We start from the raw sequence: 22800 nt of genomic DNA, 5'->3' as shown, positions 1-22800 counted from the left end.
CACATGAGGGTGAAATGCTGGCAACCAGGAATGAGTTGGCTGGAAAATTTATAATGTCCAATTCCCATTCAGAAGTTAGAAATGTATTTCATGTTTAGTTGTACAGTGAAGGGTAGCAAATATTTGTTGCGCGATACCCTACATCTTTGCCTGCTGCTATTTCTTTATGGATACAGTACTTTTGTATCCATCTCTTGGCACAGGCCAGAGTAAAGTGTAGCTTTCACCGAAGTTCCAGTCTCATCCATGGCTGTGACAATATGGAAGCTGCTGAGGTATGGGTGGTACTCAGTAATGGCCTTCAGAGCACGACTAGTGCACCTGAGTGTTATGAAAGGTGTTGCTCATAGGGTCAGTCGTGCTGCAATAGCACTTTCTGACCCAGTGAGGAAAGCAATGGCAAACTACCTCACTCCTCGTCTTGCCTAGTACGCCTCATTTTGGTGCTGCCACTGGTTTTTGCGATTTCCTTATAACCGCATAACCTTTGGTGGTGCTATTTGAGGATCCAACCAGCCTCTGGGCTGATGACCTAACAGACAGACCCTACATCTGGAACATAATCGTGTGAAGTTGAACAGCATGCTGCATATTTTGTCTTGTGATAGCCTAATTATGGATACGAAAGAAGTCATGAAATTGCTTACTAATGAAGATTAAATTGAAGTCTGTCAGCAAGTTGACTGGCACCCACATCTACAAGTGCGCAGAATTGGCGTGAGTGTTTAAACTCACACCCTCCAGTTTTCAAACCGGTCTTGGTTGGTCGAAGTTTTGTTCGATTCAAAATGGCACCCAAATGTCATTCTGTTGTAGTCACACATGGCCGTGATTAATCTCCAATTCATTGTCTAAATGTGTGACCAGAAAAATAATGTTTAATAACCAATGGGTCCGAAATAAAAGGCTTCTACTAACATTTGTTTTAGAAAGAGTGTAATCTGCAATGATACTTTGATATTTTTATGGAACCAGTTCAAATGTTTTCATATTTGTTGATTGGTGTTTTTAACACTTTTCAGTGCACTATTATTTTATAAGCCCCAGCAGAATAACTTTTCATATTAAGAACAAATGTTGTTCTCTCATGTTTTTCACACATTACTCTCTTCTCATAGAGATTTCACTGTATCCGCGGATATACGACATAAAATCCCATTATGTCGGAAAAAATCGTATATAGTGTTTCCATATCCCTGTTGGATAATTTTTATTCATGTATTCAGTAGTACATTTTCTCGCTAAAAATGTTCTTTTTCCTTGTCCTCTGCAGAAACGTCTTAACAAAGTTTTACTGTAATACTATACAACTGCTATAAGATTTAAATTTACATTACATTGCATTTTTTAACAATTTTGGTACCTAACATGCATAACGACCCACTGCGTCTTATCCAGAGTCCCTTTTGCCACCGCTTTTCAGAGCTCCTGAAGGGCCTTCACAGCTACCATAGCAGTCCCCGGTCCTTCGAAGTCCCCACTGTACTTCACCCCTATAGGCAGTCCCTTACTTCCGCTGTCTAATCTCCATAGACCAGGGGATGGAATTAATTTATTCACAAAAAATTCTTTATTACAATAACCTGCACAGGTCAAATGCCCTAACATTTCTTTTCTCTTCAGCTGTTTATTCTTTTCTTGAATATCTGTACTGATTTTGGAAAAGGATCAAACACTTCACCTGGTAAACTGTTCCACTCTTTCACGCCCTTCCCAATGAATGAAAATTCACCCCAATTGCTTCTGCTAAACTCCCGTCTAATTTTATACTCATTATTGTCCAACTAAAGCCTCTCAGGGATTTTGCTCCATGCTTCCTCTCCTGGACAGGCTCTACATACAGTAAAACTTAATTAATATGAATTGCTGGGACAAAAAAATCGATCTTCAAATTAACCGCCAACTCATAATTTAGAAATGCCAACCCTTGCCGCATCACAAAATATTCCAAGACCCATTACTGCATGCAATTAACCTTGATTCACAGTTTAAACCTTTCAAATGCCATGGAAAAAACGATTTCCAAAATGTATCCAATAAGGCGCATTTACAGTATTCAAATAATGCACTTGGATAAATCTTTGACAAACATAACCCCGCGCAATGAAAGAAAAAAAAGGAAGCATGATTCAAGGATGAGGGGAAATCTATGCTGGCTCCCCTGTGCAAGTGCTTTATTCATTGGATTACTGTACTGTATGCATTTTAGATGCTCTTTACTTGCACGGAAATTACTCAAAGCCCTTAAAACATCGTGGCTTACTGAACATTCCTATGATGAGGGGAGAAAGTCACTTGCTTCTCTCTGCATTACAACATACAGTGACAATTCTAGTACGATATCCCGCCAGGGCACTTCTTTCATAATTCAAAAATGCGAACCCTTGCACGTCCCAAAGTATTTTAAGACCCATTAATGCAAGCAATCATCTTGATTCATAGTTTCAACTTTTCAAATGCCAAGGGAAAAAGCTATTTCCAAAATGTATCCAACAAGGGGCAGTTATATTATTCAAATAATGCACTTGGATAATTCACTAGGAAATATAACCTCACGCAACAAAAGATAAAAAACATACGATTCACAAACAAGGACAAAAGATGCTGGTTCCCCTGTGCAAATGAATTTTTTTTTAATTACTGTACTGTTTGCATTTTTTAGATGCCTTGTACTTGCACGGAAAGTGCCCAACGCCCTTACAACATCATGGATTTTCAAATTTTCCTATGCTGAGGGGAGGAAGTCTCTTGCATGTGTGTGCATTGCAACAAAGTACAATGATCCCCACCCTTCTACGATTTCCCGACTGGCACTTCTCTCCTTTAAAACCATAAGTCCGTTTGAGCCCAACATTTAAAAAATATGCAGTTTCATCAGCATTGACAATCGTGTTCAGTGTATACGAATTGATTATATGAGCCACACTTTTTCGCCAACTGTCGGCATCGCCAGTGTCCGCGGATTCTGTTCTGCGGATTCTACTTCTCCGCACACTGCCTACTATGTAATTTTGTGCATTTCTTAAAACACTGAATACAAAATAATTACGATTTTACTCAAGCTTAGCAAATGTGAAGCACGCTGTAGACACACCGAAGTGAGTGAAAGTGCAGAAAGCTACCTCTGCACATTCCACAAGACACATTTTATCATGGCGCGGATAAATTTTGAATTTAAACTACTTAGTAAAATACTATTTTTTTCAAAATGTAAAGGCAGTTTTGACTTAAAAGTCTGAATTTCAGTAATGGGACCAACATTGTTCTTCGAATAACTAATTATCCATATATCAAATTAAACAATTTAAATAACATGCAAAACAATACCTCATGTTTCCGGGAACGAGAGCTGCTTCGAATTAGGCAGTATTTTGAATTAACCGATTTTGAATTATTGAGGCTCTACTGTAATCCTATGAGTCTAGTTTTCTCCCTTGTCTTATTTGAAGTTTCCCACCTAAGTTTCTCTGACATTTCTGATACACTACTTTTCTCCTGAAATCCCCAAATACAAATCTTGCTGCTTTCCTCTGCACACCATCTATTTCTTTTATTAAGTATCCCTGGTGAGGATACCAATCACTGTTTGCATGTTCCAATAATGGACAAACCATACTTCTGTAACTTTTTTCTTTTAATTCTTTGTTGCATCCTTTAAGTAGCCTCATTATGACATGTAACGATCTGTACGCTTTCCCAATGGGTCATCAACATTATCCTTCCAGTGCAAATTACTTTCAAATCTCACACCTAAATATTTGCACTTGTCATCTTTTGAGACAATTACCTCATCGAAAGTATATTTAAATTCAGTTTTTAAGCTCCTGTTTGCAAATGTGACAGTTCATTTACCTCCCTTAACCTTCATTCTCTTCAACCCATTGTTGGATACTCTCAAGGTCCCTGTGTAATTCTGAACAATCCTCAATGTTATTTATTTTCCTATAAACAATTATGTCATCTGGTGATGTTATATTGCTCCCTAAATTGTTTGCATATATTAAGAAAATTAATGGACCAATTAATGGACCCTGTGGAATTCCCTTCCAAACTTTCTCTTCCTGTGATACATGTTTTTCTACTTAGACTTTCTAAACCCTTGAATTTATAAACATAACATAACCCTTATGTCCAATCTTATTCCCCCCAATTTCTTTATTAATATTCCACGTTCCACTCTGTCAAATACTTTGGAAAGGTCTATGGCTATGCAATCCAACTGGCCTCCTGAATCTAACTGATCTGATATATCCTGCTAAATCCCACCAGTTGTGCTTCACAAGAATTATTTCTTTCTACAGCAAATCCATACTGGCTCCTCATGAACAAATTTTTATTTTCACATACCACTCTAATATACTTTGCTATTAAACTCTCCAGTATTTTACAAACTACACTGGTCAAGCTGACTGGTTTGTAGTTCTCAGGTTTCCTTTTATCACCCTTTCCTTCATAAACTGGTATTACGAGGAGGGATCAAATCTAAACAGGATTTTATTTTTTATTTAAATTCATTTACTGAAAAACACAAGGCAATTACAATTTATTTTTCCACATAGTTTCCTGCTTTGTAAATACATTTGTCCCAGCATATGGGCAGCTTTTTGGTGCCCTCATTGTAAAAACAGGGTCATGTCACCAGCCAGTTGCACACAAAGTCTTCCACACTCTCGTCATCTTCAAATTGTTGACCAGCTAGAGCTTCTTTAAGCGGTCTGAACAAATGAAAATTGCAGGGCGATAAGTCTGGGACGTAAGGAGGATGATCAAGTGTAGTCCAGTGCATTTCCTGTAACTTGGAGACAGTTAGAGCTGCCATGTGGGGGTGCGCATTGTCACGGAGGAGGATGACCTGTCAAATTGGTTGGTCTCCTCTTTTGCGGCGATATGCAACCCTCAACTTGTTTAGCAGCTCGCAGTAGTAAGCAGCATTGAATGTGCATTGCTTATGCAAAAAATCAATCAGCAAAATGTCTCACCGATCGAAAAAAATGGCTGCAAGAAACATGCCAGCTGACAGTCGAGACTTGGCTTTCACTGGTGCTGCCTCCCCTTTCCTTTCCTCCGCCACTCCTTACTGGCTTGTTTGGATTCGGGAGTGTAGTCGTGGACCCGTGTTTCATCGCAAGTGATGATCCGACTCAAAACTGCATCACCTTCTTATGCAACCTTTCTGACAGACCTCCCAACGTCTCAACTTCAGATTTTTGGTCAAAAGGCGAGGGAACCATCTGGAACACATTTTACGGAACTGTAGGTCGTTTATGATGATTGCTTGACAGCTCCAATAACTGATTCCAACTTGCTCTGCAATTTCTGATACTGTCGATCATCGTCAATTATGTCTTTAACAATACGAATGTTTTTATCTGTAATGCTGGTCCGAGGACAGCAATCGTGTTGCTGATTTTCCACACATTCTTGTCCTTCCTTGAACTTTTTATGACAGGCAAACACACACGTCCTTGACAATGTTTGATCACTGAACTGTGCAGTCAATCTCTGGCATATTTCCATTGCTGAACCTCCTTCACAAGCAAGAAATTTTATAATTATGCGTTGCAAAGTGGAGGGGTGCACCTGTTCCTCCGACTTCGTGAGCATTACTGACGACATAGTGGGAAATGTCTAACAACACGCTCTCCCCACTTTTAGCGGTCCCGCCTAAGCATAGCAGAAGCGCGGGGCCAGTCCTACCAACTGTTGATGTTCAGGAACAAGAATCATGTTTATATTCGATCGACCTTCGTATTATAGGTTCCTTCCATTCCTTTGGTACCACACTATTATTTATGACATCATCAAATATAAATTTTAAACAAGGCACTATATACCACCCCATTGTCTTTAATACTTTCCTAGTCATTTGATCACACCCTACTGCTTTTCCTTGCTGAAGTAGTCTGATTTCTCTGAAAATATATTCATTTGTGAATGAGAAACTTCTTGCTTCCTTACGTGTCTCTCCCTCTCTATCTTCTGTTTTGTTTTTCAACTCCTGACAATCTCCTTCTGAATCAATCAATCACTACTGATCTGCATTTAGGGCAGTTGCCTAGGTGGCAGATTCCCTATCTGTTGTTTTCCTAGCCTTTTCTTAATTGCAAAGAAATTGGAAATTTACTGAACATCTCCCTTGGTAAGTTATTCCAATCCCTAACTCTCCATCCTATAAATAAATATTCGCCCCAATTTGTCCTCTTAAATTCCAACTTTTATTTTCTGATCTTTCCTACTTTTAAAGACACCACTCAAAATTACTTGTCTATTAATGTCATTCCATGCCATCTCTCAACTAACAGCTCAGAACATATCACTTATGATATAGATGTTGAATCCCATGGTCCAATAAAGGACCATTTATACTGGTATTACATACCACTTGGTCGAGCAGCTCGTCTCCTTTCTCCCAAGTCTTCCCAGCCCAAACTTTCCAACATTTTTGTAATGCTACTCTTTTCTAGGAAATCACCCACAACAAATTGAGCTGCTTTTGTTTGGATTTTTTCCAGTTCTTGAATCAAGTAATTCTGGTGAGGGTTCCATACACTGGCACCATACTCTAGTTGGGTTCTTACCAGAGAATTATATGCCCTCTTCTTTACATCCTTACCACAATCCACAAATACCCTCATAACCATGTGCAGAGATCTGTACCCTTTATTTACAATCCCATTTATGTGATTGAAGATCTTTTCTTATATTAACACCCAGATACTTACAATGATCCCCAAAAGGAACTATCACCACATCAACACAGTAATTAAACTTTTCCTATTTGTGAAACTCACAACCTCATTTTAACCCCGTTTATCATCATACCATTGCCTACTGTCCATCTCACAATATTATCGAGGTCATTTTGCAGTTTCTTACTGTTTTCTAACTTATTTATTACTCTATACAGAATAACATAATCCGCAAAAAGCCTTACCTCTGATTCCACTTCTTTACTCATATCATTTATGTATCTAAGAAAACAAAAAGGTCCAATAATATTGCCTTGAGAAATTCCCCTTTTATTATTACAGGGTCAGATAAAGCTCCACCTACTCTAACTCTCTAAGATCTATTTTCTAGAAATTTAGCCACACATTTGGTCATTTTTGTCTAGTCCAGCTGCACTCATTTTGGCCAGTAGTCTCCCATGATCTACCCTATCAAATGCCTTAGATAGGTCAATAGCGATACAGTCCATTTGACCTTCTGAATCCAAGATATCTGCAATATCTTGCTGAAATCCTATAAGTTGAGCTTGAGTGGAATAACCTTTCCTAAAACTGAACTGCCTTCTATCGAACCAGTTATTAATTTCGCAAACATGTCTAATATAATCAGAAAGAATGCTTTCCCATAGCTTACATGCAATATATGTCAAACTTTATGTCTATCACCCTTTCCTTTATACACAAGGGCTACTATGGCAACTCTCCATTCATTTGATATAGCTTCTTCTACAAACAATAATCAAATATGTACTTCAGATATGGTACTATATCCCAACCCATTGTCCTTAGTATATTACCTGAAATCTTATGAATTCCAGCTGCTTTTCTAGTTTTCAATTTTGTATCTTATAGTAAATACAGTATAATTGTTATCATAGGTAAATTTTCAGTTCTCTCACCATTATTGTTCAACTTATATCTCTCTGACCTTCCTGACACTTCATCCAGAAAATTCTGCTATGCCGGCGAATTGGCTCTAGCCGTACAAGATCAGGTAATGGAGACAACTGAAGAGATTTTGAACAAACACCTGTTTTTATTGCAAAAATACTTCAAAATCTGAAGACTTCAATCCAGTGTGAGTAAAAAAAAAGTGTCTTGCTTCCATTTAAATAATTGTTTGGCGAATGTGTAACTGAATGTTAGTTTCAGATGCAGAATTCTTCGTCATAATTGGAACCCGAAATATCATGGCTGAGAAATGATATAATGGATGCAGAAATTTTCTCACCACACTGGAGTGTGTATCGTAGAGATAGGATAGGAATGGTGGGAGGGGGAGTGTTCATTCTGGTGAAAGAAGAATTTGTAAGCTACGAAAAAGTTAAAGATGAGACACGTGAAATTCTAGGTGTAAGGCTCATTTCTAAAGACAATAGGCAACTTGATATACACTGACTGACAGAGCAAATGCAACACCAAGAAGGAGTGGTTCGAAAGGGATGAAAGTTGGGGGAAAAACAGAGACGGCACGGACGAATAATTGATGTTTATTTCAAACCGATATGCAGGTTACACAATGCGCACGGCATTGACTCAGTAGGATGTAGGACCACCGCGAGCGGCGATGCACGCAGAAACACGTCGAGGTACAGAGTCAATAAGAGTGCGGATGGTGTCCTGAGGGATGGTTCTCCATTCTCTGTCAACCATTTGCCACAGTTGGTCGTCCGTACGAGGCTGGGGCAGAGTTTGCAAACGGCGTCCAATGAGATCCCACACGTGTTTGATTGGTGAGAGATCCGGAGAGTACGCTGGCCACGGAAGCATCTGTACACCTCGTAGAGCCTGTTGGGAGATGCGAGCAGTGTGTGGGCGGGCATTATCCTGCTGAAACAGAGCATTGGGCAGCCCCTGAAGGTACGGGAGTGCCACCGGCCGCAGCACATGCTGCACGTAGCGGTGGGCATTTAACGTGCCTTGAATACGCACTAGAGGTGACGTGGAATCATACGCAATAGCGCCCCAAACCATGATGCCGCGTTGTCTAGCGGTAGGGCGCTCCACAGTTACTGCCGGATTTGACCTTTCTCCACGCCAACGCCACACTCGTCTGCGGTGACTATCACTGACAGAACAGAAGCGTGACTCATCGGAGAACACGACGTTCCGCCATTCCCTCATCCAAGTCGCTCTAGCCCGGCACCATGCCAGGCGTGCACGTCTATGCTGTGGAGTCAATGGTAGTCTTCTGAGCGGACGCCAGGAGTGCAGGCCTCCTTCAACCAATCGACGAGAAATTGTTCTGGTCGATATTGGAACAGCCAGGGTGTCTTGCACATGCTGAAGAATGGCGGTTGACGTGGCGTGCGGGGCTGCCACCGCTTGGCGGCGGATGCGCCGATCCTCGCGTGCTGACGTCACTCGGGCTGCACCTGGACCCCTCGCACGTGCCACATGTCCCTGCGCCAACCATCTTCGCCACAGGCGCTGCACCGTGGACACATCCCTATGGGTATCGGCTGCGATTTGACGAAGCGACCAACCTGCCCTTCTCAGCCCAATCACCATTCCCCTCGCAAAGTCGTCTGTCTGCTGGAAATGCCTCCGTTGACGGCGGCCTGGCATTCTTAGCTATACACGTGTCCTGTGGCACACGACAACACGTTCTACAATGACTGTCGGCTGAGAAATCACGGTACGAAGTGGGCCATTCGCCAACGCCGTGTCCCATTTATCGTTCGCTACGTGCGCAGCACAGCGGCGCATTTCACATCATGAGCATACCTCAGTGACGTCAGTCTACCCTGCAATTGGCATAAAGTTCTGACCACTCCTTCTTGGTGTTGCATTTGCTCTGTCAGTCAGTGTATTTGGAGTGTACAGATCGGGAAAGGGTAGCACTGATGCGGATTCAGAATTATTTGATACGATAGTCAGCTATGTGGGAAACGACATGGAAAGAAATGTGATTGTAGCGGGAGATCTGAATTTGCCAGATGTCAATTGGGAAGGTAATGTGAACGACAGGAAGCATGACCAACAAATGGCAAATAAGTTAATATGGGAAGGACAGCTGATTCAGAAAGTGATGGAACCAACCAGAAGAAAAAATATCCTGGATGTCGTGCTGATAAAACCAGATGAGCTCTATAGTGAAACTGAAGTAATAGATGGTATTAGTGATCATGAAGCTGTTTTTGTGGTAGTTAAAAATAAATGCGATAGAAAGGAAGGTCTTAAAGGTAGGACTATTAGGCAGTACCATGTGGCTAATAAAGCAGGCATGAGGCAGTTTCTAAAAAGTAACTATGATCGGTGGAAAACGGTAAATAAAAATGTAAACAGACTCTGGGATGGGTTTAACCCCTCAGCGTCGCAGCCGTTTAAAGAGCTTCCTACCCCGCGGCCGGATGAGATTTCAACTACGCGCGACTGAAATACATTGATTCACTTAAAGCGTTACTACTAGTATAAGAGTAGCCCGATATTCACGAAATTTGAAATTCCTTATGGTAGAACTATGTACATGAAGATAATTACATAACTGTTTCACATTTCCTTAGTAATTTAGTTCCGTGTGATAGAGTTCGAAGCACTCTTCGAGGCAGAGACCCAAGGCACACTCTTGGCAGCAGTACACCGATGTCTTCTTTTCACTGTGTGTTGAACACGCGATACAACGTCTCTGAGGTTTGGATTTCTCACTCTTGGGTGCTAATTTCCTGATAAAATGTATTTCCTGCAACCTTGGAACTGTATTATCTGATGCGCGCCGGCCTTGAATATTTCGTTTCCTGCCCGAGAAGTGTATTTTGTACTACGTAAACCAACCTTCCATCAGCTGAAACTGATAAGATAACTGCTCAATGTTTGTCCCTGTGACTTGTCTAAATATTATTGGAGAATCTAGGAATCACAATTCACTGTTGAAAACTTCCCTTTGACCTGTATGTGTATCTATAGTCTCCTACACGAAATTTCCAAGTACTGGTTCCTCCTCATCGTCACTCTCATTATTTACCACTGCATCGGCCACAGCCACATCATCTATTTCATTTTCACTACTGCTAATACTGCCACTACTACTTCCGACTAAACTTTCATTTGAATTATACAATATTTCAAGCACGTTACTCTCTGCAGGAGCTAGCCATTGAGCGCGGTGCGTCACACAAGCTGATGAAGCTGCAGCGGGACCGAAAGCGGCAGGACGAAACTGAACGAGGGGAATAACATTTATGACGAATCAAACCAACTCGATACATATTTCAGATTAAAAGGTCGATACATCATCTTTCAAACGAGATATATACCATGCACAACTGCTTCTCGTGTCGTATGACAGAAAGCAGCACTAACTGATGCCTACACAGAGCAATCATGGAGAGTTACGAAAAGAATACACGCTGAGAAATAACGACAAATACAATAAATAAACCGCACTCTTAATTCAAAATTAGAGCAAAGAACATCACACGAAAAGACAAACTTCTCAGATCATCATTTCTTTATTTTATTCTGTGGGAAAGAATGAAGCAAACGGACTATTAAAAAAGCAGGGATTGGTGCTCAGACATAATTGACAAATACTTATCCTTGCAAAAGCAACTACACTTAAACGATTTTCAATTCATATTTAGAACACTAATAAACCTGAAAATGTCTTCTTGGAAACAAAACAATTTGCATATTCATAACACCAAAACTTTTCGCGCTATAGCCGTAAATGCGAAACCATGTATGGGTCTATACCACGTATAGAGGTCGGCGGCTACAGAAGAAAAGGGGGTCTATACCACATATAGAGGTCGGTGCTGAGGGGTTAAAGAAATTGTTGAGGAATGCGAAAGCAGGTTTGTATCTTTAAGGATGGTAAGGATTGGTAAAGACCCACCTTATTATAATAGAGAAATAAAGAGACTAAGAAGGAGGTGCAGACTGGAAAAAAATAGAGTTAGAAATGGCTGTGGAAGCAAGGAGAAATTGAAGGAACTTACTAGAAAATTGAATCTAGCAAAGAAGGCAGCTAAGGATAATATGACGGCAAGCATAATTGGCAGTCATATAAATTTTAGTGAAAAATAGAAGGGTATGTATAGGTATTTTAAGGCAGAAACAGGTTCCAAGGAGGACATTCCAGGAATAATTAATGAACAGGGGGAGTGTGTACGTGAGGATCTTCAAAAGGCAGAAGTATTCAGTCACCAGTATGTAAAGATTGTTGGTTACAAGGATAATGTCGAGATAGAGGAGGAGACTAAGGCCAAAGAAGTAATAAGATTTACATATGATAATAATGACATTTATAATAAGATAAAAAAGTTGAAAACTAGAAAAGCGGCTGGAATTGATCATATTTCTGGGAATATACTAAAGATAATGGGTTGGGATATAGTACCATATCTGAAGTACTTATTTGATTATTGTTTGGTCGGAGGAGCTATACCAGATGAATGGAGAGTTGATATTGTAGCCCCAGTGTATAAAGGAAAGGGTGATAGACATAAAGCTGAAAATTACAAGCCAGTAAGTTTGACATGTATTGTATGTAAGCTTTGGGAAGGCATTCTTTCTGATTATATTAGACATGTTTGTGAAATTAATAACTGGTTTAATAGAAGGCAGTTCGGTTTTAGGAAAGGTTATTCCACTGAAGCTCAACTTGTAGGATTCCATCAAGATATAGCAGATATCTTGGATTCTGGAGGTCAAATCGACTGTATCGCGATTGACCTGTCTAAAGCATTTGACAGGGTGGATCATGGGAGACTACTGGCAAAAATGAGTGCAATTGTACTAGACAAAAGAGTGACTGAATGGGTTGCTGTATTTCTAGAAAACAGATCTCAGAGAATTAGAGTAGGTGAAGCTTTATCTAACCCTGTAATAATTAAGAGGGGAATTCCTCAAGGCAGTATTATCGGACCTTTATGTTTTCTTATATATATAAATTATATATGTAAAGGAGTGGAATTGGAGGTAAGGCTTTTGCAGATGATGTTATTCTCTATAGAGTGATAAATAAGTTACAAGATTGTGAGCAACTGCAACGTGACCTCGAAAATGTTGTGAGATGGACAGCAGGCAATGGTATGTTGATAAACGGGGTTAAAAGTCAGGTTGTGAATTTCACAAATAGGAAAAGTCCTTTCAGTTTTAATTACTGGGGTGAAAGTTCCTTTTGGGGATCATTGTAAGTACCTAGGTGTTAATATAAGGAAAGATATTCATTGGCAGGGGTAGAAGAAAATAGAAATAATTCAGTAGCCAGCCCCTTTTCATCAGGAGCCATATACATTATGAACACCACAGGTGAGACTAGGATAAAGCTACGTATTATTTTTGAAATGTGACCTTAAGTAGTTTAGTCTCATTTCATATAAGAATGTAAATTTATATTTTAAGATATACTAACCCAAATAATCACCAGTCACCTTCAAGGTCAGCATCTTTGAAATGACACCACATGTGCCTGTTTGATTTCCCACCAGTAACATTCAACTTGTTAACAATGCAAACAAACCTTCAAAATCAGTGTAGGATCTGTTTCTTTAGCATTCATTTTCTTGACGCACCTCGCTAAAAGTGCACATTCAGGATTTTTCATGAAACTTTCAGCCTCCTGTCGCCCCCGCGGTGTAGTGGTAGCGTGCCTGCCTCTTACCCGGAGGCCTCGGGTTCGATTTCCGGCCAGGTTACGGATTTTGACCTGGATCTGATGGCTGGTTCGAGGTCCACTCAGCCTACATGATTACAGTTGAGGAGCTATCTGACGGTGATATGGCGGCCCCGGTCAAGAAAACCAAGGATAACGGCCGAGAGGATTTGTCGTGCTGACCGCACGACACCTCATAATCTGCAGGCCTCCGGGCTGAGCGGCGGTCGCTTGATAGGCCAAGGCACTTTGGGGCTGTTACGCCATTTTTTTCAGCCTCCTAACACTTCGAGTGAGGATAGAATTTTTCGTTTGTTTTAAACATTTCCAGTTTAAATTGACCTGAAAATCCTGATACACCTTTAGAATGTTTGTCGGCAATACTACGAAAGTTACTGCATAATTTACACTTCGCAATTCCTTCTTCATAGCACAGCCGTGGTAGTCATTCAAGCTACGATTCTTTGCATTGTGTATCATTCTCATACTTCTCTGAATCAGTAACATTCAACTTACTTAACAATGTAACCAAACTTTCAATATCAGTGTAGGGTCTGTTATTTTTTGCAATATAAGATGGCATGAACAATGCATTCATATGCTGTAGCATTAGCATTCATTTTCTTTACGCACTTCGCTGAAAGTGCTGAAATTTCCGTTTGCCTATTTTGCGTATTTTTGATGTTTGACCTATCATTGTCTTGGACACGATAAATTTCATGCTGGTCATTGTCATCCTGAACTCTACAGTCAGCACTTCCATCAAGTGTTCTCTCACATTCAAGCCCTTTTGTATCACTTTGTGTTACATTTACGGGCCCTACTTACGAAGAAATCTGAAAGAAGACACTGTTACTCGCATCAGTCAATTTGTGCGGTTTTGTTCATTTCATTTTGCCGATTTTCTCAAGTATAGCACAGAAACGTAAAATACACCAGCGTTAAATGGCTTCCGAGTTCGCGAGCTTCGATGTCTGATGCTACGTTGCAAATTTTCCGTAAACGCACAGGAATAAACACAACCGTATTTATAAAGTTCAAACCGTTCAATACCAAGATGCTGTAATTAAATTAAAAGTATAAATATTGTTCGGTGAAAATACAAGAATTGATGAACACGTCATTCCGTATGTTCTAAATGCAAAGAATGAATTCCATGGGAATTTATCAGCACTGCTTAGGCGGCAATAGTTGAGGAACGGCTAGTCACGGGAAGGATGGCGGTAATGTAGTGTTTGTGGAATTATTTCACTTAGTAGTTCTCTGCATTTCACCACAACTCTGGTCTGATCTTTGTACTCGGCTACCGATAGCTGATCATCTGTAATGGAACTCGATGTGTTACGATATGTCCACATGTAAGTATACTTGTTGGATGAGTTACGCCGATATCTCCCATGACCGCTAGGCAGCTCCCGCGCAGAATTGAAACGTCCAGTTCCAAGGTACGAAGAGCAATTACAGAACCCAAGACTCTGCCAAAAGCACAGAAAATCTTTATTGCACATATTAGAATATATGAGCTACAGAAAACAACGCGAAACACCACACGCCCTGTTACTTTGTAAAGTGATGGGAACGTACATGTAAGGGAACTCCGGATTTCAAAAAACAAATTTTCAAAACAGAATTTGAAAATTCAGGCGCCATGGCGACTGGGCGCCCGGTATTTTTCGACCCCTGTTCATTAGGGTAATCACATAAATGGGATTGTAAATAAAGGTTACAGATCTCTGCACATGGTTATGAGGGTGTTTAGGGGTTGTAGTAAGGATGTAAAGGAGAGGGCATATAAGTCTCTGGTAAGACCCCAACTAGAGTATGGTTCCAGTGTATGGGACCCTCACCAGGATTACCTGATTCAAGAACTGGAAAAAATCCAAAGAAAAGCAGCTCTATTTGTTCTGGGTGATTTCCGACAAAAGAGTAATGTTGCAAAGTTTGGGTTGGGAAGAACTGAGAGAAAGAAGAAGAGCTGCTCGACTAAGTGGTATGTTAATACCAATATAAATGGTCCGTTATTGGATATTATAATATTTCTAGCTAACTCATTCCTGGTTGCCAGCGTTTCGCCCCCATGTGCTAGGCTGGGCTCATCAGTTGGTACCCAGCACACCTACCAAGACGCTGGATAGTGCATACCGTGGAGGCCACTGCATAGGCTAATTGTAGCCACCGGCAGTGCCAATGCACTATGAGAGACATTGTCTCATTATCAAAAATTGATGCCTGCCTGGCCGTCAGATGATGTAGATGTTGATTCCCATAGGGAATCAGAAATAATTGTTCCGAATGAGTAAATTTATAATACCAATATAAATGGTCCGTTATTGGACATTATAAATTTTCCAGCTAACTCATTCCTGGTTGCCAGCGTTTCGTCCCCATGTGCTAGGCTGGGCTCATCAGTTGGTACCCAGCACACCTACCAAGACGCAAGATAGTGCATACCGTTGAGGCCACTGCGTAGGCTAATTGTAGCCACCGGCAGTGCCAATGCACTATGAGATACGTTGCCTCATTATCAAAAATTGATGCCTGCTTGGCCATCAGATGATGTAGATGTTGATTCCCATAGGGAATCAGAAATAATTGTTCCGAATGAGTAAATTTATAATACCAATATATATGGTCCGTTATTGGACCTTATAAATTTTCCAGCTAACTCATTCCTGGTTGCCAGCGTTTCGCCCCCATGTGCTAGGCTGGGCTCATCAGTTAGTACCCAGCACACCTACCAAGACGCTGGATAGTGCATACCGAGGAGGCCACTGCGTAGGCTTTGAAATCGTTTAGGAAAAGGCTAGGAAAGCAACAGATAGGGAATCTGCCACCTGAGTGACTGATCTAAATGCAGATCAGTATTCATTGATCATTGTACTTTAGCATCATCTTGGACCATACATTATCATTCAAACAACATCTCCTGAACTTAGCACAAAAGTTAAAGTCTCAAAACAACATCCTCCATAAACTGTGTGGAAAATTTATAATATCCAATAACGGACCATTTATATTGGTATTATAAATTTACTCATTCGGAACAATTATTTCTGATTCCCTATGGGAATCAACATCTACATCATAAGTGGTATGTTCCGAGCTGTCAGCGGAGAGATGGCGTGGAATGACATTAGTAGACAAATAAGTTTGAGTGGCGTTTATAAAAGTAGGAAAGATCACAATATGAAGATAAAGTTGGAATTCAAGAGGACAAACTGGGGAAAATATTAATTTATAGGAAGGGGGGTTAGGGAATGGAATAACTTACCAAGGGAGACGTTCAATAAATTTCCAATTTCTTTGAAATCATTTAAGAAAAGGCTAGGAAAGCAACAGATAGGGAATCTGCCACCTGGGCGACTGCCCTAAATGCAGATCAGTATTCATTGATCATTGTACTTTAGCATCATCTTGGACCATACATTATCATTCAAACAACATCTCCTGAACTTAGCACAAAAGTTAAAGTCTCAAAACAACATCCTCCATAAACTGTGTGGAACTACCTGCAGATCTTCAGCAACCACCTTGCGATTTTCAGCCTTGCGTTTAGTGTATTCAAGTGCTGAGTATTGTGCACCTGTTTGGTTGAACAGTCATCACATAGGGCTTGTTGACACCCGGCTTAATACCACAATGCGCATCATACCTGGTGCAATCACATCTACTCCAATTCATTGGCTTCTACTGCTAACTGGTATAATGCCACCTCTGATCTACTGCCCTTATCAAGGAATTCCACAAGATCTCCAGAAATCCTAGTCTATCCGTGCATAGTTACCTGCCAATTTTGAATCTTAATAGACTAAAATCACGCCATCCAACTCTGCGTGATGCTGCTGACATGGATGCTAAGGATTTTAAATCTCTTGATGAGTGGAAAGGTAATGGGAAGCAGCAATAGATGTGCGCCTGCACACCTTTTTCTCAGGTCCAAGACTTCCAAGCGGATCCCACCTATCACGCAAGACTTGGACTGTCCTGAACAGAATCAAAACAGGACATGGCCGGATCAGGGCCGCTCTCCATAAGTGGAAAAAGCTGCCTAAACCAGACTGTGACTGCGAAGCTCCACACCAGGTTATTAATCATATCGTCAGGGAATGCAAGATTTGAACCTATCACAGTGATGAAGAGCTGACTTCCTGCTGGTAACTCCAGATTCTGTATGCTGAATTGAAGAACTAGATATTCAATTGTGAAGTACAAATTACTTTGTTTCTCATCTGCTAAATAAATAATTAAATTCTTCTTTAGTATTAGTCACCTCCTCTATCTGGACATTATCCTTGTAACCAATAATCTTTAAATACTGCTGACTGAATACTTCTGCCTTTTGAAGAACCTTGCATACACACTCGCCTTGCTCATTAATGATTCCTGGAATGTCCTTCTTAGAACCTGTTTCTGCCTTAAAGAACCTACATACCCTTCCACTTTTCACTAAAATTTGTATGACTGCCAATTATGCTTGCCATCATGTTATCCTTAGCTGACTAGATTCAATTTCCTGTTAAGTTCTCCAATTATAAATAGGAAGATTATAGATTTCAACTACTAAGCTCCTTCAATTTCTCCTTACTTCCATGGCCATTTCTAACTCTATTTCTTTCCAACACGCACCTCCTTCATAGTCTCTTTACTTTTCTGTTATAATATAGTGGGTCTTTACTGCTCCTTACCACCTTTAAAGGTACAAACCTGTTTTCACATTCCTCAACAAATGCATTAAACCCATCCGACAGTACAGTATGTTTACATTTTTATTTATCGTTTTCCACCGATCATAGTTACTTTTTTTAAACTCCCTCGTGCGTGTTTTATCAGCTATATGGTACTGCCTAACAGTCCTTCCTTTCTATCACATTTATTTTTATCTACGACAAAAACAGCTTCATGATCACTAATACCATCTGTTACTTCAGTTTCTTTATACAGCTCATCTGGTTTTACCAGCATCACGTCCACAATATTCCTCTCTCTAGTTGGTTCCATCACTTTCTGAATTAGCTGTTCTTCCCATTGTAACTTATTTGCCATTTGTTGGTCATTCTTCCTGTCGCTTGCATTACCTTCCTAATTGACATTTGGTAAACTGAGATCACCCACTACAATCACGTTCCTTTCCATATAGTTTCTCACATAGCTAATTATCTTATCAAATAATTTCTAATCAGCGCCAGCGCTACTCTTCCCTGTCTGTACACTCCAAAGACATCAAGTTGCCTATTATCTTTACAGATGAGCCTTACACTTAGAATTTCATGTTTGTCATCTTTAACTTTTTCGTAGCTTACAAATTATTCTTTCACCCCTCCGACCATTCCTATCCTATCTTTACGATACACACTTCAGTCCTGTGTGAAAATTTCTGCATCCATTATATCATTTCACAGCCATGATTCAACTCCTAGTACAATATATGGTAAGTATATATCTATTAAATTACTTAATTCTATTCCTTTCTTTACAAAACTTATACGGATCAACACTTAACATTTTTATGCCATCCCTACTTGACTTTCAGATCCCTATACCCTTATCACCGCTCCCTAGTCGACCCTGTTTCCCTGAATGTACCTCCCTATAACCCTTCTTAACAAATTTCCTATATACGTAAAACTGCAGTTTAAGTGAAGGCCATCTAAGCGCAGATCCCTATCTCCTACCCACCCATTAAAATCTAGAAATCTCACTCCCAGTTTCCCACATCTCTGAATTCCCTATTAAATAGATTTGCTTTCTCATTATCTGTTAAAAATTGTTCACCCCCTTCTCCCTCCATTGTGGGAATTTGGATTCCTCTTCCGTTCTGTTTCCTGATATATGAAAACAGATTTTTCCATTTCCTTTTGTGGTCATTACCTTCATGAAGTATGCCATTCATGTAATTCTCGTTTGCTTCCCTTTTCACTCTATTAAGTTCCCTTATTAGCTACTTTCCAGTTTCTCTAATCCCCTTACCCTCTCTGATTTTCCTGTTTACTATTACGCCCTTCCCACGTCCAGGTCGGTCAACGTAAAAGATTCCCACCTAGCTTCTCGGGGTGTATCGAATTTCATTATAGTTTACGTGGGATCTGTAGGAATTTTGACGCACCAATACGATGTTACCTATTTTCAAAATGCCTGATGGACTTCTCAATCCGGCGCATAAATGGAGTGACATACCAACTCGAAAAAATGCAGTAACTTATCTCTAACATTCCTTATTTTACAATCAAATTCATAAATAAGATCTCAAGTAATTCCTTTGAACTATAACTATTTACTGACATAATGAAAGAATAGAAAGAGAGAACTGGAAGAGAATAATAATGATGATGATGATGATAATAATAATAGTGAATTTCAAAATGATTAATTGCTGCTGAACAGCTGATCTCTCACACTCATATGGTACGATCATGTTTTACTGTCCTCTCTGCTCGTCATTAATTGAAATGGGCTAAACCTTTATCTTTATACATTCTTATGAAATGAACATTTTTAAACTGCAACCTACTCTTGAGAATACAGATTACTTTAAGCTCATTCCTGTTCATTTGATCTACATTATTAACTGAAAATAGAAGTATAGGGCCTATTATATCATAGCTTACAAGGAATTGTAACATTTAACATCACAAGTTCAATATCGTATCTGAATTATTAAGTTTTTTAATTGATCTGAATTTTCAAGTTCATTAATCGATCTGAATTTTATTATGGATTTGGATATTTGCTTAGGCTTGAGATTACTCAATAACCTTCTTGTATTAGGTAGCTAATATTCGCTGTCAATAACCTACATTTCATTAAGAAATAATATCACATTTAAAACTCAAATACCTAATTCATACAACATACTAGCATGATACCCGTGCTTCGCTACGGTATTATACTGAAATTTATAATTGAATGCTTATTGTTTTAGATATATAATCTGCCAAAATTCGCAATCTAACCCATTTTCTGCGAGAATCCACCAAAATTCGCGACTTGACTCGTTTTCTAATAGATTACGGCAAGTTTCCTCCCATTTTTCAATCTCTCTCTCCAGCAATCGATTTCTTACTTCCCCGGCTAGGTCCAGGTATTCCACCCGGTCATTTGGGTCCCTAAATCTTTGCCATCTTTTCCTATAAGCATTTTTAATATGGATCAAATCCTTTAGGAGATCCGGCGTGGTGTCGTCTTGGGTGCCTTGGAGGTAGTGCATTCTTAGTCATTACCCGTCCAGAACTCGTTTCCAGCGCAGTCCGCACATTTGACGACGGTCCAGAACATTATTATTATTATTATTATTATTATTATTATTATTATTATTATTATTAAATGTTCTAGACCCCACAGCAAGATGCAAGACCGTTACTTGGCGGTAAATTACATCTGCTGCCATTGTCATTGTTGACAATGTGACCAGCACCATTGTCGCGCGTAGGCAAGTGTGCGGGATTTCTGGCGATAAGAATGACATACTTCCGTGCATTATTGACCTTATTATAGAGGTGAACACTTTGACGGTCAATCGCATTCCTATCGTTTATTTCAAATGTTTTAATTTTTTATTTATATGCCAGGAGAATCTACTGTAATCTAAGAACGTTCTCCGAAGGAAAAGATGGCTGTTGAAAACGAACCCAGGAAAGATTAAAAATGATCGGTTTATGATCAGAATAAGCACATCGAAAATCTACAGCCTGTTTCCAGTCATTCGACAGGGTCGGGAGTGGAATGAATAAAGCCCCATCTAGCGGCAACAATAGCAATAGCGCTGGCTGCCGAAGCACTCCTCTGGGGCAATGATCGATGAATGACAAATGAAATGAAATATTGGACAGTGTTGCAGGAATGAATGATGACAGGGAAAACCGGAGTTTCTGGGGAAAAACCTGTCCCGCCTCCATTTTGTCCAGCACGAATATCACATGGAGTGACCGGGATTTGAACCACGGAACCTAGTTGTGAAAGGCTGGCGCGCTGGCCCCTGAGCAACGGAGGCTCCTTATTATAAGTACATTATGAACAGTAAAATCAATTGGTCTCACCTCCTTTTACACTCCAGCGCCGTTGAGTTTGTTTACCCCCACCAAAAAAATTAAAAGAAGGAGTGTTGTTTTATGTTTAAAAGAGATGTTCACGTCTATTACCTTCAGTTTTGAGATATAAGTATCCCCATAAAAATAATTCACTTTTTTTTACTTCCTTTCACACTCCTCTCCCCACCCCTAAGTGAATTTTCCGGCAAAAAATACTTGTTTCTTTAATAGTAAAGGATCTTCTAAATACCAATTATCACGACTCTGACTTCTTCAGTTTATGTGTCCTCATGAAAGGAATTCAATTCCTTTTCACTCCCGCCCCCCAAGATGGTTTCCCCCCCTAATTGCGTTTTTCTTAATTTTTAAGGGAGGCCCAAATACCAATTTTCAAGTCTGTAACAACTTTAGTTTTTATTAGATGTATGTATTCTAATACAATAAAGTCAATTAATTTTTCAATTCTTTCACCCACCCCCCCCCCCCCACATCATTGGATTTTCCGAGAATACGTGTTTCTTTACTTTTAAAGCAGATTCCAAATATCAAATTTCACGTCTGTAACATCTTCATTTTTGAAATATCAGTAGCCTAATTAAAAGAAATCAACACCATTTTCAGTCACCTATACCCCCCCCCCCCCAATCCACCCAAGTGGTATTTCCGAAAACTAAAAATACACATTTCTTTATTTTTAATAGAGATAAAAATATCATTTTTCATTTCTATAACATGTTAAGTTTTTTTTGGATATACTGTAGAAATTCTCATTTTAAAATTTCACCCTTTTTTAGTTCACCTTAAGTGGAGTTTCCAAAAACAAATCACATGTTTCTTTATATTTACAGGAGATTCCAAATACCCACTTTTTACGTCTGTAACATTTTACGTTTCTCAGATATTCTGTAGATATAGTCTTTCAAAAAATTCACCCTAATTTGACACTCCTGTTTAACCGCCATTAATTGGATTTTCCAAAAACAAAAAAAATATGTGTTTCTCTTTTTTAAAGGAGATCCCACATACAAATTTTCAGTTCTGTAATATCTTCAGTTTCTGAGATATATGTATCCTCATTAAAGGCATTCAACCCATTATTCACCCTTTTACACCCCTCCTATTGGGATTTACAGAGAACAAAAAAACACGTGTTCCTTTATTTTTAAAGGAGATTCTAAATACCAATTTGTACATCATTAAACTTTTAAAGTTTTAAGATGTAGACACACTCATTTTAAAAATTCACCTCCCTTTTCACCCCCCCCCCCCCCCCCGTTATTTGGATTTTCCAAAAATGAAAAAATACGTGTTTCTTTTTTCTTTTTTAAGTAGATCCCAAATACCAATTTTCAGGTCTGTAATATCTTCAGGTTCTGAAATATAAGTAGCCTCATTAAAGGCGTTCGACCCCTTTTTCACCCTTTTCCACCCTTCCCACTGGGATTTTATG

General features: G+C 39.6%; 1 protein-coding gene across 1 annotated transcript in view; it reads right to left on the bottom strand.

Moving 5' to 3' along the window:
- LOC137503375 (gastrula zinc finger protein XlCGF26.1-like) overlaps positions 1-22800 on the bottom strand; it is an 83993-nt gene that overhangs the window by 35721 nt on the left and 25472 nt on the right. The window lies entirely within an intron of this gene.

The sequence above is a fragment of the Anabrus simplex genome, chromosome 1 (genome assembly GCF_040414725.1).
Source record: "Anabrus simplex isolate iqAnaSimp1 chromosome 1, ASM4041472v1, whole genome shotgun sequence".
Classification (NCBI taxonomy): domain Eukaryota; kingdom Metazoa; phylum Arthropoda; class Insecta; order Orthoptera; family Tettigoniidae; genus Anabrus; species Anabrus simplex.
The sequence above is the reverse complement of the archived record's forward strand: the minus strand, read 5'-3'. Positions and strand labels throughout refer to the sequence as shown.